Here is an 11,458-nt window from a genome sequence, read left to right on the forward strand (position 1 = left end):
TGACCAAGAAACAACAACAACGCGCGGACCTAAAAGAAACACTCGCTCACTTTTTTATGCTACCCATCACTTCAATAGACTATCCACATACTCAAAGCAATCCAATCTAACCCAAAATATACACCTCAAACAGCCCAAAAAACAAACATCATTTTAATCTACTATCCACACCAACCTACTTTATCACTTACAAACACAATCACACAAACACACAAACACATACCCTCACATTTTTTATAAAAGAGTTAGTGTTTATATACACACTACTCTACTTACACACATTGGCAAATCGATGGTTATTTCTTTTCTAGAGTATTGGGTAGCCCTAAAAAGGGCTGTTTTTTTTGTTTTGCTATGGCATTCTTTTTTTAGTTTCTAAGAATGCGATGTCCTCTGAGGATAGACTTTCTGGCGATAGGTCTGCTTCTTCGGAAAGAGAAGAAGAATTCTTTGGTGTCGATACGACAATCGACAAAGCCTCTGTCAGCTTCAGGTTGTTGCTGTTGTTGCTGCTGCTGTTGCTGCTGTCTCTGAAGTCTGTACTTCTCTGTCCATTCTTCTTTCTCCCTGTTCATTTCTTCTCTGAAGAGCTCTTCTATCAGGTCTTCAGTGATTTTTAACATTCTCACATTCTCTATTTCTTCTGGCTTCGGTATCAGACTGTGTCTGACCCTATGCAAATTCACGTAGGCTTCGTTGAGCTTAGCTAGTTTGGAGCACATCTTCTTAGGAGGATGAGTCGACAATGGATGGCTAGACTGGGAACAACCCCCGTTCTTAAAGTCAAAGCGCGGACGTGAAGGAAAACATCCCCCACACGGTTTTCGAGCCGCAACGTTTAGTGAGTGTCATGAGAGGGATAGTAAGAAATGAAAGAGCATCAATCCAACATTCTTCTAGCTAAACAAAAGACAAAGACATTTTTTCAAAACACAACATTTTTTATTCAAAAATCACTTAACACTAAACAACAACATTTTTAACAATAATCCAACACTATAACATCAAACAATTTTTTTTCAAATTACAAACATTTTTTTCTCAATATACAATCTACTTTAAACAAGGCTGACAACGTTGTGAATGAAATCGTGATTTCCACTTTTGGAAATCATTAGGCCATTGATGGACACTACGTTTCCTAGCTTGAGACAAAAGATAAGCATAATGGTCACAAAACCATCGATCTACTTTCACATCGTTTCTAGCAGAAGAACGAGGATCGAAATGAGTCACTAAATGTTCTAAGGAATAGCCCAGGCTGCGATGATGCAGAAAATACACACAGTACTGTCCACACACCAAGGAATCTGTGCCTTGTAATTTCACATTATTGAATCGGGTGGTTTGAGCATTTCTTTTCATAAAGTCGATGATATCGTCTTCCAAAGGGGGCAATCCATACGAATCGAAATATTCCACACATCCTTCTTGAGGAAAGTAGACGGCTACCCAGTGGGTTCCTGGGAGATGACTGTCGTCCGTGTTGATCACGTAAGCTTGATGGTCTTTAGGTTTGCGATGAGGGAGTTCATCTTTAGCACAGACGACAGGATTCCAAGAAGCCGTATACGAACTGTGGTTCAAAAGGTAATGAAGTTCCCAGGTATCCATTTGTTTTGTGTTTTCTTCTTCACAGGTAATAATAAGTCGTCAATTCGATCCTGACTTTTTGCTTGAAAATGTCTGACGAATAAACGGTTATTCGTTCTGTTTCCTCACTCTGATTCAGGAGAGCTTCGATACGATGGATCTCTTGAGTGGTTAATGGTGGACAAGAATGTTCACGCAAGTCTTTATACCACTGGTGCAACACGTCTTTGTTCGAGATGAGACTCCAAGCTTCGTCCAGATACTCGTCCAATTTTTCTTCTTGACTTAACATCAGGCATTTATCGTGTTGAATTTGACTGGGATGATCGTTTTGACATCCATAACAATTTTTCTTGATCAATTCCGTCATTTTGTCGACCAAGTGTTTGGCAAAACAGGAGACTAAATGGGCTTCTTGTTCTGGCCATCTCGATTTCATCATGACAATTTCTTCGTCTTTGTCTTGGGATTCTCCTTCCACGGTCTCCTCACATTCCATCTCCAAACTTTCTCCACTAGGTAAAGAGGGATAACAGTCTTCCATGGTTTCTAATAATCTAGAATGACTTCTCTCAAACTGTTGATTTCTATGGTATTATCGAATTCTGCATACAGGATGACGTTCACTGTCTGTTTCAGTGTTTCTGCAAACTGAAGTTCCACACGAATCTGGCCAGATTTTATAGGGTGGAAATGTCCTTCGTCGCTGCCTTGGTCTGGAGTGAAATCGAAAGCCCACAAAGCATAGCCTCCTGCATAATCTTCGTACTCAATGCCGTGACTGGTGTTGGTTCCTAACTGGCCGGTGGCTTCGTACAGGGACAAGTACGATCTCAAGTAATTCTTCGCATCACCAAAGTCAGGTTCGAAAGGTCGGGTACACAAGGTCTTGCCATCCCTACTGACTTCGATTTTCTTCACTAAAAAGTGTTGAAAGTTGAAAGGATTTTCTTTGATGGCTCCGTTGAAGGCTGAATTCGAGACCATACCAAGGATTAAACGCTTGGGTAGCTGTCCTTGAAACAGATGATCTTCGGTTATGGATTGCAGTCCAGCAGAAATGGTGAAGGTTTTCACTTCCACACGTCGGATCGGATACTTGGCGGTCGTTCTGCTCAACGTTTGACTGATGTCGTTACCTACTTTGGGTAACACTTCCACGCGTCGTACGTAGAGTTTGGCCTCCTGGATTATGCTTTTAGGAGCCTTAGCAGGATCAGCAGCCTGCAAATGGAAAGCGGCACTGCTGCGATTCAGTCTCAAGCGGACATTCACCCCGTTCAGCAAATATTTCTCTTGCAACCACATGTCCAAATGCAAACGATCCATCAGTTCTAAACTTTTCTTGTTTAAGATTTTTTCTTCTCTTGCCTCAAAGCCGGAATTGCTTCCATCTATTGTGTCGAACTTGCCCGCTACGTCAGGTACCCACAGCACACAGGCATTGAGATGACTATCCTTGGCATCTGTTCCGTACGTCAAGAGATTTTCCAAGTAGGCACGGTAAGGGTATGTATCCATGCTGCTGCTGACTAGTTTGTTATTCAAGTACAAATCCACTGAGCTGAACAAGGAATGCATGAAATTGTTGACGGGAGCTATTTCGTCAGCGTCATCTACTCCACCATTATCTTTTTCTAGAACTTGGACTTTCAAGTACAAGTAACTGCTATTCAGATCGATGTAATCTTCGGGCTGTCCCTTGATTTCGAACTCGATGGGAGCGGAATCGGTCAGTGAGGAGACGGGATGAAATTCCACCCATTGAGATTCTTGCATCGTCATCATGGTGGGGGGCATGGCAAACAGATCCAGTTCCGTCTTGGAACAAGCGCAAGACTCTCGGTGCATCATTTTTTCTCTGTGTCTCAATAATCGAAAACGTCTAAGTCTCGAACGGTTCTTCTTTTCTTGGCCTTTCTCGCTTGAAGTCTGGTGAAAGGGTGTTTTCTTATTCGTCGTCTCTTTCTGCCTTGTCCTTGCTGAATGCCAGACTCGGTAGCGTGCAGGGCATTTATAGGTGTCTCTCGTCGACCCAAAATGTCTTTTCCCGTTTGCAGCAAGACATTTTTGCCAGCCCTCATGAAGGCTTCTTTAGGGTTTTGTTTGTCGATGATGACATTTTGGAGAAATTCTTTGCCTTGCGTCAGTGCCGCATCTTTCAAGGCGTGCAATCCGCGTGTCACCATCGGTTTCAACACCGGGGCCACCGAACGAAAGGCCGATTTTAACATGTCTCCTAAACCGTGTCCTCGTTGTCGAGCCACCCCTTGGTACACTGGATACATGACTTACTTACGAGTCGTGAGAGAACCGTTTTCGAAAATGGAGTTTCACCGTGACTTTTCCTTTGGTGAATGGAATATTTTGTCCCAAATCTCCTTTTATAGTAATGTTGACCGTGTCCAAATACGACTTGCTGACAGGTAAATAGTGAGGATGGACAAATTCGCGGTGGACGTGATAAGTGTTTCCACCTTCCTCGTCAGCGTTTGTGGCAGAATCCACTTTGAAAGGAATGACACGCAGTAACGGCACGGAGGTGTGTCCCACCACGTTGTATTCCACCACATCGGAGTACACGAAGATCAAATTCAGTCCTTGGTTCAGTTCTACCGGGAAACGAAAATACTTGGCAAAAGAGTCGTTGTCATAAATGACTGGTAATTCGGGGGATTTTTTTTCTTCTCCTATCTTCCTCATCTCCGTGTCACCGCCCAATATGTCAAACAATTCAGGACAAAATAAGAAAGACATGAATTTTTTGGACCCCTCAGAAAATTTCATCAGAAAGCGACGAGCTATTTTGTGGTATTCCAGGGTGACACTTTTTTGGACATTCCCCAAAGCTTTCAGAAACACGCCATTAAACTTGGAGGCTATGGCGCTGACCAAATGATGACCACTGAAATAATAGCCTGGGAGAATGGACAAGTTGTAGGTCCACGTTTTAGTTTTGTCATCATAGGTTTTATTGGTATATGTGCCAATCTTATCCAACTCATCTTGCAATTGTTTGTCATGAACTTCTACCTTAAAATAATTTTGATTGGGAATGACATTGTGGACTTGGGTTGGGTGAATCATTTCCACTAAAACCACTTCCCAATGGGCTTCGTGATCTAAGGGGATGGCTTGAGGTAATTTGGCCGTGTAACAGCACAACGTGTTGTTGGGAAACACCTCCATGGAACTGTCACTGGGTAAGGTTAAGTAAAATTGATTTTGGTGACTCATAATTCCAGAGTTCTGTGGCTGTCCGAGGGAATATTAGTGGATGTCAGAGGTGTGTCTCCGCCCAAAATGGGGTTCTGGTTGTGGTTGTTGTTGGAGTGGTGACTGGCACTGGCACTGGACACAACGTTCCCGTTCGAGGAGAATTTCAGGGAGGGATTGGGAAGCAGGTAACCGATGCAACTGCTCAATAAAATGGTCCACAATTGTTTGTCTCCTTGTTGCAAACTCAAATTGGCAATGGCTGCCCCGATGACACAATACACCACGAAGATTTGGCAGAAAAAGACGATTTGCGTTTTAGGCACACGTTCTCCGCACCACACCCACAAGGGTTGTTTTTGTAAATCTTGCACAGAAGAACTAGGGGAAGAAGGACTGGTCGACGTAGCTCCGTCTGATGTGTGAAAGGGCATGATGGTCACTTCTTCTTTTTATAGTCGATGACTTGCGAAGCGTCGATCCAAGAATCGAAACTGGGTGGATATCCTTTCCAACGTACTTTGACTTCTTTGACACGTCGTTTGCCCACTTTACGGGTTCTGCGTTCGAGAATGCTTTCGATGTCGTACACGTCGTCTTCTTTTTTGGTGACACGTTGTAACTCGGGCAAATAAAACGTTCCTTTGAGTACTTCTCCGTTCATGTCTTCCAATTTATAGACGGCAGGATGACGACCATGTACTCGTCCAGTGACGCGAAACAGTTCGGTCGTCCAGTTAGGTAAGTAACCTTTGTCGAAAGTGCGTTTGGTTTTGCCAATGCGCACCCAATCTCCTACGGTCAACTCTCCACTTTTCTTAGGGACAGCCCTCGTCGGGGACGTACCGAACAGGCGCTCGAACACCAGCACTTCGTTGTCGGGAGTCACGTCTTGCGGGGCACGTCCGATGCTTCGATGGTAAGATTGGTTGTACGCTTGCACCAGGTGCGGTAAGATGTCGATGTACTTCAGAGTGTGGTGATGCGTAAAATATTTCCACATGCGTTCTTTCAAAGTGCGTTGAAAACGTTCCACGATGCTGGCTTTGGTTTCGGGATTCTCGGTGGTAAAAAAATGAATGTCACGTTTCTTTAATTCTTTTTGGAAAGCTTGGTTCAGAAATTCGGTGCCTTTGTCCGTTTGCCATCGAAGAGGGCGACGACCGCTTTGTTTCAACACCCGTTGCAGGGCTCGCACTAACTCGCTGCTCGATTTGGAAGTCAAGGGCACGACCCAGGCAAATTTGGAAAAGACGTCGATGACACAAAACAAATATTTGTAACCACGATTGTAGCTGGCCAAATGAGAGACATCGGCTAAATCGGCTTGCCATTGATGATCGATGCCTTCCACTCGGGTGCGACTTCTGGCAAACTTGCGTCGAATGGGTTTGTGTAAAGTGTAGGTAGCTTGTTCTTGTAACCATCGTTGCACTTGAGGTAAACGGAGACTTTTCAGCCGCGTTTTGGCAGCACGATACAATTTTTGAACTCCTGCGTAACCTGCAGGATGGGAGGGATCGTAGTAAATGCTGGCTAAGACTTTTTCCATTTTTTTGTGTTGGTTGGTGTGTTAATAAGTCACCCACTCTTCGGTGATGCTACTTTGGGTGGGTCGAAAGGGTGGTTTGGAAACGGATTTACGTGTCCGATGGGCTACGGGAGTAGAAGTCGAAGGTAGTGGTGGTGGTGGCAATGGAATGGCTTTGGTTTTCTTTTCTTTTTTCGCTTCTGGTTTCTCTTCTTTCTTTTTCACTTCTGTCGAAGGAGGTGTGGACATCATCTTTTTAACCCAAGCTTTCATTTCTTCTCGTTGGGGTGTGGGGGACGGGGTCAATAAGGATGCTGCAATCTTACTCGAAATGGGAGCTGCTGACGGTGTTTGAAACACTTCGCGCGTCTCTTCTTCCTCAGGTCTTTGTGGGGTAACATCTCTGGTGACGGTTGGGGATGACAGTAGTGGTGGTGGTGGTGGTAATGATGATGATGGTGCTGGACTTTTCATCAAGGTCTTAAAATCTTTCAGAGTGGGTAAAGCTGTTTCGTCTAAAGCTTTCTGGTGAAAGAGTTGCATTCGTTGCAAGAGTTGACCGTACTTTTGCGATTTTTCTGTTTCGGACAAATCTTGGCGATCCATCAAGGACTGCAATTCGTGTTGTAACTGGGACATCTCGCTCAAATTGGGATTGGGAGGTAAATGCGGGGTGCGTTGTTCTTGCCACCGATGGTATTCCATCCATCGTTTGTAAGGCACTAAAGCTAGTTTTCGTCCTTCCATGGGGTTGTCAGGGGTCGATTCTGAGATCTTGGGACTTCCGAGGGCCTTTTTATCTTGCTCCCATCAGTCCTCCCAACATGGTTCCCAAGACTCCTTTTAGTATGGGGCCTAACAAGAGAGGTAAAATGCCTCCACGTTGGACCAACATCTTCTTTTTTTGACGAATGGGAATTTTCTTTTGAACCATTTTCCGAAGAACGTGACGATGTTTGCCTAAGCATTGTTTCTGGTGTTTGGACAAAGGGATCGTGCCTTTCAAAACGTTCAAACAACATTCGCACACGGTATCGATGACCTCTTTGGAGGCCGTTTGAATGAGTTTTTTTCGTAGGGGTGGAGAAGCTTTGGACAGGACAGATAACATGTCCCCATGTTTGGCTAAACGTGGTGGCAGTCCTTTCCTTTTTTTTCCTTGGGGTTTTCTGGAGGGTGACATCTTTGAGTCTTTAGGAGCACCTAAAAACACTGATACCCGACTCGGTCACAGGGCTTTTTTATACTGGAACGCGTCGCCACTGATTGTCTTTACGGCGTATCAGTTTGAGGACAGGCATGACACGTCGTGCAGGGGTACGCAACGGACTAAATCGAGCCAGTTCTTGCTTGGACAAATCCAGTAAACTTTGTAACATGCCCGATCTTTCTTGAACTTTGATTTTGGGAGAAGGTACTTTGTGAGCAGCAGCCACTGCCGCTAAATGGGAAGGTCCTGCCACTGGGGAAGTTCTTTTGGGGGTCATCAACGGAGAAGTTCTTGGTGTAATCAACGTCTCCAAGTACTCTTCAGTTCCTGGTGACATCAACGGAGAAGTGGACAAACGTGAGGCTGCCGGAGACGCTGTGGCAGGTCGTGGCTTGCGAGTGTAAGGTTGCGTCCTGGCCGAAGTGCCTCTCTTGCGACTAGTTTTCTTCTGTGGACTTTTCTTTTTCTGGGGACTTTTTCTCTGTTTCTTTTTCTGGGGGCTTCTTTTCTTTTTCCGGGGTGGTGTCTGGTAAGAGGAGGGTCCTGCCACTGGAGAAGTTATTCTTCTTGGGGACTTGGTCTTTTTCTTTTTCTTCTTGGGGCTTCGTTGGACTTTTGTCTTGGGGATAACTTTGGGGGCATTAGGATCCCATCTTAAGAGTGAACGAATGATGACCCCTCCTAGAGTACCGCTCCCTCCAGGTTTCAAAATGATTTGTTTTTTGGTTTGAGTGTCGATGCGGGGATCAGCCAGTTGGACCAAAGCGACTTTGTTTCGATCGAAAAAGCGTTGGGTTTGATGAGGAATCTGAATGATTCCTTGGAGTAATTGACGTGACGTCACCGTGAACCATCGTAAGACTTCTTTGAGACTAGCTTCTAAGACACGGGCTCGTGTTTGTGGATCTTTTTCTCGACTGATGCCATACAAGGCACGAATCAATTTGACGGGAAGATGCGACTGAAGGGACGTCATGTTCACACTGTGTGAGACAGACGAAAAAGGGTCTGAGGTTTTTATAGATTTTTTTCATGGGAGTGAAATGAAGTCGAGGACGGAGACGTGTACAGGACAGGCCCTCCGTCTTGGCACCAGTGGTGAAACAAGTGGGTACGAAATCGCAAATCCTCGGGGGTCGTAGGTTTCAAATCGACGAGTAAATAGGCGTGTGGCGCTTGAGTGGCATCGTCGTACGCCTGAGTCAGCCAAGGCGTTCCTAACTGTTTGGCTAAGACTTGCACTTGCGATTTATCTCGAGGGCTTTTAAACAAAACCACGTAATGCGCATTGAGACTGATGGTGCGATGGGCTTTACTTTGTTGAAACAAATTTTGGGTGATGTAAACGACACTGGCATTACGGTGATGCCCTTTGCGCGTGAACCACAATTTAATTTCTTCTTCGTCTTCTCCTAACATGTCGTCGAAAATGACCAAATGGGTTAGACGGGAGTCAGAGACGATGCCATCGTCTTCTTTAGGAATGCCTTCCACAAACACGATGGAATCGCCTTGACTTTCACGCAAGAGGCTGTATGCCGATTGCCACTCTTTGTAACACCACACGATCCGTTGAGGGGGCCGATCGATCAAATGATGTTTATGTTCGATCAAACGTTTGACGAATTCGGTTTTGCCTGAACCGCTAGGTCCAGCAATGAGCATGTTAAAGGGATGGCGAAGATACAAAGCCTCCCAACTGGCACGATCTAAGTGTTCGTCGATGACTTTGACAGTAGAGGAAGAGGGAGCAGAGACAGCAGAGGTAGCCATGGTATGAGAAATGTCACTTGTGACACGAAAAAACAAACAAGACAAGAGTTTATATACTTTTTCAGAACACGTTTATTGAATGTTTCAAATATGAACACGAAAGACAAAAATACATACAACCCAAATAGTGATGTACAGGAATATAAAACACAGCAAAGCGATCAAAGTGGAATATAAACAAGTGTCTGTACAACATGTTTTGGGTAACCAAGATGTCCTAGGGACAGTGTGTAATGTTCTTACAGTCTCTACATGAGGTATTGTCACACAAGTGTCCTCCCGGAATGACCTTTCAGGCATGTCCATGACAGTCCTGTCCTGAAGCGAGTGGTTGTTCTCGGTGACGGGTTCTTCTGGCACCGTCACTAACACAGGTTGAAAAGTAACTTTTTTCCTTGAACAACTCTTGTGCATACTGGGCCACTTCTTGGGTCCAAGCCTCAAAACCCCCCTTTTTCCAGTCACGAACATCTGTCCAATGAGGGTGTAAGTCACAAGCTACACACACATCGTCATACACGTCTTGGGTCGCTAAAAGTTGACGAATCTTTTTTTCCTGTTGAGGTCGAGAAGTATCCAGATGAAAACGCAAGGCTTTGAGCAAAAGGAGTTTTTCGTGACCATTTAAGGCCATGGAGGTGGTAAGTACTGATCGTAAAGAGTCCACAAAGAATCGGCTGGTAAACGAAATCCCAAAAAACAAGTCACTAAGACACACACCACTTGTCGTCCCAAATTGAATGGATACAGTTCTTGTAATAATCGATGGTAATGATCCACGGTTTGAATATGGTCATTGAGTTCCTTCCACGGAATCTGTTGGATGACATGTGACATAAACCGTGGCATGGCAGCCTGTTTTTATATTCTCTTTTTTTTGGATGCAATACACGTACTTTCTAGCCAGAGATCTTCGTTCTCCAGTAGGGAATCTAAATCTTGCATACTGTAACCGAAACGTCAGAGTTCGTTTAGGTGTTTCCTCTTCCGCTAAGCAGATTCCACGTAAAATATGTTTGTAATCCTTTAACTCGTCTTCCTCAATGTATTGCTGTAGGTGAATCTCGAAGTAACCATAATCATAAACATGTCGATCATTAGCGACCTCAAAGTTTTGAACAATGTCTGACCATTGAAAGAATTTCTGACGAATCAGTTCTCTTATACCATTCAGGTACCAGTGGTTAAAGATCTGGTGACGTATCGGATGCAATTGTTCTTTACGTTTGACTTGTATTTTCACCAGCTCTCGGTAAATGCGTTCTCTCAACTCCACTCGCAAAGCACGAATGTTCTCTTGTAAAGTATCCATGAATAGGTCATACTAAATCCTCTTTGGTCTGACACAAGAAATGTACTGTTTGCACAAACATGGTTTTAATTCATTGTCGAATCTAAATCGTTTCACCACTAATCTACACATTACAATTCGTTCAGAAGTTTCCTCTTTCACCAAGTTGACATTGTGTTTAAGATGTTGGTAATTCGTTAACTCTTCCTCTAGAATTCGATGCAGTACGTTTACAATGTAGTAGATAGAATCGTCAATACCAAACCATTCCTTTTTATAACCAGGAGGTCGTTGATCAATGTCTGTCCAATGGAACACTTTCAATTGAATCAGTCCTTGTATAGCCTTCAGGTACCAGTGGTTCAAACACCGGTGACGTAACGGATGCAATTGTTCTTTACGTTTCACTTGTATTTTGACCAGCTCTCGGTAAATGCGTTCTCTCAACTCCACAGGCAAAGCACGAATGTTCTCTTGTAAAGTATCCATGAACAGATTATTATGGTAAGAAGTTACTTCAATGTCTCGGTCCCACTAAGGGTAAGTAATGACAATTCGGTGACCATCGAGCATGTTCTACGTAGGCCGAATCTTGCGGTTCCCAGTGGTGAAGTGTCACACCGCAACTGAAGCACTTGACTTTATCTCCTTCGCCCAAATAGAAAAATCCGGCTCTGGCTAATTCTTCGGGGGTCGGTCCTCCCAGATACTTAGGCCATTTTCCTTTGAACGATTGAAGACGATTTTCAAAGTCGCAGTATTCCGACAAACGCACAGGAAACGAATATTCGTTTTTCACAGGTTCGTTTCGATGAGGGTTGAGTGACATAGGTAGGAGTTTGCT

Source organism: Sinohyriopsis cumingii, chromosome 16 (genome assembly GCF_028554795.1).
Source record: "Sinohyriopsis cumingii isolate HCF-2022 chromosome 16, ASM2855479v2, whole genome shotgun sequence".
Lineage (NCBI taxonomy): Eukaryota > Metazoa > Mollusca > Bivalvia > Unionida > Unionidae > Sinohyriopsis > Sinohyriopsis cumingii.